This window comes from Echinops telfairi, unplaced genomic scaffold (genome assembly GCF_000313985.2).
Source record: "Echinops telfairi isolate 266 unplaced genomic scaffold, ASM31398v2 ScPeMD7_5;HRSCAF=22, whole genome shotgun sequence".
In the NCBI taxonomy this organism is placed as follows: domain Eukaryota; kingdom Metazoa; phylum Chordata; class Mammalia; order Afrosoricida; family Tenrecidae; genus Echinops; species Echinops telfairi.
This window is the reverse complement of record NW_022103901.1, coordinates 1,589,744-1,597,910: the sequence shown is the minus strand read 5'-3', so window position 1 is coordinate 1,597,910 and position 8,167 is coordinate 1,589,744.

The window sequence follows — 8,167 nt, the reverse complement described above, 5'->3', positions numbered from 1 at the left end:
TGTTCGGGTGTCTATCCCCAGGGCTGGTGCTGGGCACTCAGAGGACTCCCTGCGATTCAGGCTCTCGGGAGACTCGGGTGGCTGTCCAGGGAACCCCACGGCCAGGAGGGCTGCATGTGCCATTTCATGCTGAGCTGTTACAACCCTTCGGCCAGTCTCCACGGAGATCATTCTGATGCATAGTGCCCCCATGTGTTGCCAGGTAGAACTGCGCAGTCTAGGGGTGTTAGTCCAGGTAGACTAGAGAAACAAATTCATAAACACCCATATGTGTATAAGAAAGAGCAGATGAATATTGTGAAAACATCCCAGCCCAGTCTGGATCAAGTCCATACGTCCAGCATTAGCCCAGCTGTCCGATACCAATCTATAAAGCCCTCTTCAGACTCATGCGACACAAGCAATGACGCTGAATGCAGGACGGTCACAGGCTGGTGGGTGTAAAAGTCTTGGGGATGCAGTGGTGATGTAAGCATCTTAGCGCTGGCAGGGTCTCCACGTGGCTCCTCTGGCCCCAGAGCTGTGGCTAGCTCCATGTGTCTTGTCCACAGGAGTGAGCCTGTGTCCCAGGGAGTGAGCCTGTGTCCTGCCTCCAGCGAGCTGTTTATCTCTGTAGCGCCTCCAAATGAGGTCATCAAGCTGCCACCTGATTGACAGGCTAAGCTCCACCCCTTCACTCTTAATCCTCTCAAACTGACGACAGGTGATGTCACCACCACACTAGGGGTGTCAGTGGCAGAGGTTTGGGAGCAGATGCCCCCCCACCCCGTCTGTCCCACAGGTTTAGCAGGCAGGTGTATGCCCTGGAGCCACAGGAAGGGCCCCTCTGAGCAGCTTCTCTGAAATGGGGCCTACTCTGTGGCCGGCTGTCATTCAGCGATTGAAAGTGGAGACTCTTGTCCCAGAGAGGCTGCTTGAGGGGTGGGCGGGGGCACTCAGAGCCCATCTGGGTCCGGTTTCCATGTGTGGACGCCAGGAAGGGCACATGGCGTTTTCACATGAGGCTGCCAGGCGTTAAGGACAAATGAGGTTGACTTGCAGTGCTGGTGTGCGATGGTGGGGTGGCCACAGTACCTGCACGGCAGGTGTTTGCCGACAAAGGCCACGGGGCCACCTGCTGCAGGGACACTCCCATAAGAGCGCTGCACGTGACCCGAGGAAACAGCGGCCAGGCTGCCCATCCTCCAGGCAGACAGTACACCTAAGCCCGTGGTTGCAGCCATGAGGCAGGTCCTTCTCCCACGGGGTGTCCTCTTCTCGCCGACCCTCTGCCTTAGCAGAGGCTTCTCTGAGGGCACTCCGGTCTCTAATCGTCCACTTGGTAGACCAGCCCCCCGGGTCTCTGATCATTCAACACCAAAACAAAACCCCAGACCCACTGTCTTTGAGTCCACTCCACCACCCAGCGGCCCTAGAGTACAGGATGGATCTGTGAGCTTCTGAGCTGCCGCTGTTCACAGAAGCAGACCGCCTTGTCTTTCTCCCGCGGAGCAGCGGGTCCTGAACTGGCTGCACCACCACAGCGTACTGCTTTTCCCTTGCGTCCTTGTACTTTCACCGTGCACTGAGTTAACAAGTAGTGCAACCAGCCCTGGGACGGCTGGCTCCCTGCTGACCACGGTCACAGCCAGTACAAAGGACCACTGGTCGGTCTCTGAGATCCCCATGTACCTGGTGCCCCTCAGGGGCCTCCTGGGGGGTCTCTGGCTCCCACCTCCTCCTTCCAGGGAGGCAGGGTCTGAGGCCATCATACCCTCTGCCCAGGGAGAGCCCTGGCCTGCTCAGGCCACCAGAGGCACAGGGACAAGGCTGCCCTCTGAACACTGCTCTTGTCCCCCTTGAGACAAGGGGGGAGGCACTAGGAGGGGTCCTCTAAGGCAATGAAACCGAAGAATCAGCTGGTAGGTATGTTGATGACAGATAGATGATAGATAGATAGATAGATAGATAGATAGATAGATAGATAGATAGATAGATAGATAGATAGATGATAGATAGATGATAGATAGATAGATAGATAGATAGATAGATAGATAGATAGATAGATAGATAGATGATAGATAGATGATAGATAGATAGATAGATAGATAGATAGATAGATAGATAGATAGATAGGAGTGGATGGGATGGGTGTGTAGATAAGTGAATATACTAAATCTATAGGTGGGTGGATAGAAGTGTGGATAAATAAGGTAGGTGGGTAGATATAATGGACAGATGGATGGATAGATGGATAGATTACGTGGGTGGGTAGACAGATGGATGGTGAGAAATATTGATGGATTGAAGACTAGGACATAGTGGATGGACAGTAGGAAATACTAATGGTGGATGGAAGTATAAAAGGAAGTATGGATGGATGAATACTAGGAAGTATGGATGGATGGATAAAGAGAAGGAAGGAGTAGGTCAGTGGATGGTAGGTGTTAGTAAATGAATTCACAGACACTCATGCGCATAACAAAGCTTTATATAAAGAGTAATTGTACATTAAGAAAACATCCAAACCCAGATCAAGTCCATAAGCCCAATATTAGCCCTTATGTCTGAGACCAATCTATAAATTCCTCTTCAGATTCATGCAACACATGCAATGACAACGAATGCAGGAAGATCACAGGCCAGTGGGTGGGAAGGCTGTGGATCCAGTGGCAATGGAGGCATCTCAGCGCTGGCGTGGGTCTCCATGTGGCTTCGTCAGCTCCAGGCCCTAGCGTAGCTCCCCGTGTCTTGTCAGCAAGCACATCTCCCAGGGAGTGAGCAAGTGGCCTGCCTCCAGAGCTGTTTATCTCCTCAGCACCTCCAAATGAGGTCATTGAGCTGTGACCTGATTGGCAGGCTAGACTCCACCCCCCACTCTGGAGTCTCAAATTGACAACAGATGATGTAACAACCACAGTAGGAAACACAGATGGATGGGCGGAAGGAGAGAAGCCAGTGTTTGATGGACGGGTGGCAGTTAGCCCCCAGGACCACTGACAGAGGGTCCCCTCCACCGTGGTTCTGTCGCTTCTCCTGGAAGCAGACAGACAGGGGGATGCTGGTTCTAGCCATCATGGTCACCGAGTCAACGTGTTTGGGGGGGAGGGGAGCGTGTTTGGGGGGGGAGGGGAACCCGTGGGGGGCACCAGGCCTTTGGCGCTACTTACTTCCAAACCTTGGCGCTACTTACGCGCCCACCCACACCCGAAAGGGGGGCGTGCCGCGGAACGAGCGGTCAGCAGGCTGACACCGGGCACATGCAACGTCCAAGCATGCCATCCCTTTCCGGTCACGCTGCGCGGAGACGCCATCACGCAGCCTATGTACATACGTGACGCCATCATGCAGCCTACATACATGACATGACCCTGTCACGCAGCCTACGTACGTGACGCCATCAATCAGCCTACGTACGTACGTGCTTCGGCCTTGCGTGTGCAGAGCTGCGTGGTGAGACAGTGAGGGTGCAGCCGCGGGCTGGCACTTCCGGGGCACCCCCCTTCCCACCACCCGGGGGTTACACTGTGGCAGCCCGGGAGCCGCAGTGCCTGTCACTATGAGCAGGGCCACCGAGGGCTGGGGGCAGCCTGGCGGTGACCTGCAGGGCAGACGGAACTGCCCCGCGGCATCTCCCAGACTGTCCGACCGTCGGGAGCAGGCGCCCCCACCGTCCTGCGAGGAGCGGCTGGTGGGTTTTGATTTTCCAGCCTTGCAGTTAGCAGCAGCCCAGCGCATAACTCAAGGCGCCCCCCGGGCTCCTTGGCTGGGATCTTAGATGCATGAAAATCTTGGATATGCATCCGAGTTTTGTTTCCATCCGCATGGTGCCTGAGGAGGACACACCGTCACAGAGAGGCTAAGTGACTCGCCTGTCGCCACACAGAGTCCACCTTCAAAGCGCGCATGCCCAACTGACCCACGCTTGGCAGAGAGGACACACTGGACCAGTCGCCCGCCCAGCTTCTGCGAATCACTCACCCTCTTTCTGCTGAATGGCACCGGGTCCGTCTGCTGCCCAGGACCTCTCGAAAGTGCTGAAAACAAAGTTGTTAGTCTTTCGGATGCAGGGGCGCCTGACCCAGGCCACGACCGACGTCAGCGTGTCAAGTCGTACGTCAAATGAGAAGACTGGAGAAAAGCCAGTGTAGTTGAACCACGGTGACGACAGAGAAGGTTGAAGCAGGACCGCCAAAGGACCAAACAGTCCCATCTGGAAGCAGTGCAGCCAGAACGCTCCTTAGGGGCAAGAAATTCCCAGAGGCAAAGTCTCACGTCCTTTGGACCCCCGGTCAGGAGAGACCAGTCCCTCGAGAAAGACACGGTCTTGGATAAAGTGGAGGGGCATCAAAGGGCCCCTACAACAGCAGCCCCTTCCTTTGAGGAGTGACTTCAGTGTCCGGGGCCCAGCATCCATCGCATCCACCATCTCTGCCCTGCCTGCCTCCAGCAGTGTTGAAAGGACAAAGGAACTCAGGTACGTGGCAGCACTTTGAAAAGGACAGCCTGCTGCACAAACCCGCGGGCAGAAGGGACAATTCAGCAATCAGTAGCATGGCAGCCAGCTTGTTTCTCTCAAGTTCCCGAGCCCCTCGACACATGTGAAGGGTAATGTCCCCACACCCTGTCGAGTGCCCAGATCACTGGGTACCTGCTGATGGAGCCAGCGCACTGGAGCTGGAGGAGCCACGTGGAGACCCACACCAGCACCGAGTTGCTCCCACCACCACTGGATCCACAAGACTTTCCACCCACTGGCCTGTGATCTTCCTGCACTCGGCGTCATTGCATGTGTTGCATGAGTCTGAAGAGGAATTCATAGACTGGTATTGGACATACGGGCTAATAACGGACTTATGGACTTGTGGACTGGGCTGGGATGTTTTCTTAATGTACGATTGCTCTTTGGTGTGAAGCTCTTTCTTATACACACGAGTGTCTATGAATTTGTTTCTCTGGTCCACCTGGACTGATACAGTGCCACTCAAAGCACATTGTTTCTCCCAGAGGATGCAGGAAGGTGTCGCTGATAATACTGTAGGCGGCCTTTTGGAATCTACTGATTGTATAAACACAGGCCTGGCGCTATTTATAAACACATCCCGCAGTCGGCTGTGTTGGGGGTGGACAGAGAGCATGGGGAATCACCTTTCCATCATTTATTTGACTTGAAAGAGGGTGTCATTGGGGTTTGCCTCTGTACTCTGCTCCCGATCTTTCTAGTCTCCTGCTTCCCAACATTGTCACCCCAGGCTGCTCCATCCTCTCCTTACTTCTGCCTCAAGGCTAACCTAGTAGCAGTCAGAGGTGGTCGCCTCTGGGCAACACCACGTGTGTCAGGGTTTTCAATGGACGGTCGTTTTGTTTTATTTTGTTGTAGGGGTAGGTTGCCAGGCCTTTCTTTCAAGGCACTTCTGGGTTTAGGTTGGCCCTTCTCTGCTTGTCCCTGTCGCCTGAGGAACAAAGTGATGGAGCATAAGGAAGTAGGACTCTCACTTGGTGACCTCGGGTGACTTTGAGGAGCCGGTCTGTAGGGTCCCTCCCCTGATCTCATTTTATCCATCTGTTCACACATGGTGGGGCAGGGTCCACGTGGCTAAATACTAGGGTGCTACCATTTCGATCAGCAATGGAGCCCCCCAGTTGCTCCACAGGAAGAAGAGACGGCGGTCTGCTACAAAGATTTGCAGCCTTGGAAATGCCACTCCGTCCTGTAAGGTATCTGTGAGTCAGCATCAACTGGAAGACAACAGGCTTGGACTTGAATGGAATCAACATACAGAACCCAGGGGGGGCACAGCGCTAAGTGCTCAGTTGGGAACCACAGGTCTCTCAGAAGAAAGAGGCTGTCTGCTCCCCTAAAGAACATGTTGTTGGTGAGGGCCATCGATCGGTTCCGACCATAGCGACCCCGTGCACAACAATGAAACACTGCCGGGTCTTGGGTCATCCTCACCATTGCTCCTGTGTCTGAGCCCATGTTGTCGCCACTGTCCACCCATCTCCCTGAAGCCTTTCTCTTTTTTGCTGGTCCTCTGCTTTCCCAAGCATGATGTCCTCTCCTGACAACATGTTCAAAGCGGGGAGACAAAGTCTGGCCGTCCTGGCTTCTAAGTAGCATGCTGGCCGTCCTTCTTGCAAGCCCGATTTGTTCTTCTGACAGCCCGTGGTACTGTCATGTTCTTCACCAGTACCCTAAAGACGCACAGCCTTAGAAACCCCACGGAGCTGTTCTACTCCATCGGCCAGGGCCGCTGTGAGCGGGTTGACTCAATGGCCATGGGTCTGGATTTGGATGTAGAGGTTGATCTTTTTAAGATGTGCTCAGCCCCCTGGAGTCTAGGGTGGTGAAGGCGCTCTAATAAGATCAGCTAGCGCTTAGACAGAGCCATGGTGGTGCAGTGCTTACGCACAGGTTGGGCTTTGAGCCACGTGGTTGGCCGTTGAAGACTACCAGCAGCTCTGTGGGTGAAAGACTGGGCTTTCTACCCTAAACCATTACGGTCTTGGAGAGCCACAGGGGGCGCTGTGAGCTGCACTGACTCCATGGGGAGCAGACCCACAGGGGACACCGTGAGTCAGTACTAACTCCATGGTGGTGAGGAGACCCACAGGGGTGCCATAAGTCACTGAGCATACTTATTTGGAGCCCAGTCAGGGCTTGCTAAGTGTATCACATGTTAATGTTCTCCCGTGATGTCTTCACAACTGGGGGGTCAGTCCACCAACAGCAGGTAAGTCTGTTGGTCCCCACAGTGGACCTCAAGGACAGAGGCCAACCGCCCATAATGTTCCGAGGCTGTAAATCCTATGGAAACAGACAGCCTCATCTTCCTCCCATGGAGGGGCCCATGGGGTTGAACCACATAGTTCCCGTGAGCAGCCCAATGCTTAACCTGAGGCACTACCACGGGGAGTGAATCTAGGTGGTGCCGCTGCTGTAACTCCTCCCCTCTTGTTATTGCACGCGCCTGTTAGTACGCTACATGTTGGGCAGCTAACCACAAGGCCAGCAGTTTGAAACTACCGGCCCTCGGAGGGGAAAGGGAAGGCTTTCTGCTCCCATAGAGAGTTAGTCTTGGAAACTCACGGGGCCAGTCCTAACCTGCCCGATAGGGTATGCGTTGGAATCCACTCGATGGCAGTGAGTTTGGGGGAACTAAATATAAGCCCTGGTAGCAAAGTGGGTTGCGTGGTAGCTGCTAACCACAAGGTCGGCAGTTTGAACCCACCAACCACTCTGTGGGAGAAAGATGGAGGCTTTCTCCCCTGATAAAGAGTTAGTCTCGGAAATCCCACAGGCCCTTCCCCTGCCCTGTAGGGTCGCTGTGAGTTGGCATTAACTCAAACAGGCCCAAGTGACAGAGGACCGTTGTGGTCTCCGAGTCTCAGGTGGGGGTGGGGGTGGTCTTTACAGAGCCAGGTCCCCGGGCCTTTCTTTCAGGGCACTGCTGGAGAAGTCGAACTGCCAACCGTCCAGGTGGCACCCTACTCCCAGCTCTCCCCTGCAGGCATTGAAGCTCGGTGAAGAGGGCGGGTGAGGGGGCAGGGGAAGAGGAGGGGAGGGAAGAGAGGATGGTGGGGGAGGAAGTAAGGGGCGGGGGAGGAAGAGGAGCAAAGATTGAGAGGGAGGGGAGGGGGAGGGGGAGGAGGAAGAGGAAGGGGCGGAGGAAGTTGCATAAACTTAGGGCCTAGTAAAGCGGTCGGTCGAGTGCCCATTCCCAGTGTGTCGGAGCCGCACCGGGCCCTGCGGGAGGGCAGTGGTCCGGCTCTCCAGCCTACGGAAAAGCGGCTGACAGCCCATGGCGTCCCGGAGCGCGCTCTGAGTGTCTGCCTCTGCGCTCTCCACAGGAGATGGGCATTTCCCAGCGTCTGGGCATCCTCTAAGGCCGCTCCGCCAGCCTGCTGGTCCAGCCTTAAACTGGGAACCGGGGCTGACTCCTTCTGTACACCTGGCACTTGTAGTCACGCCCCACTCGGCGGAACCCCCAATCCCAAACCCTCTCGGCCTGACTGACGCAGCCTCCTAGCAATGAGACTCGGAATACTGGCTTGAAGCCCCGCCTCCCCACTGGCCTCGCCCCCGCGTCACTGTGTAAGAAAGCGCCTCGGCCCGGCCGCCCAATGGGGAGCGCGCAGCCGGAGCCCGACGCCCAGGAGCCCGCCCCCGGAGGCCCCGCCTAACCCG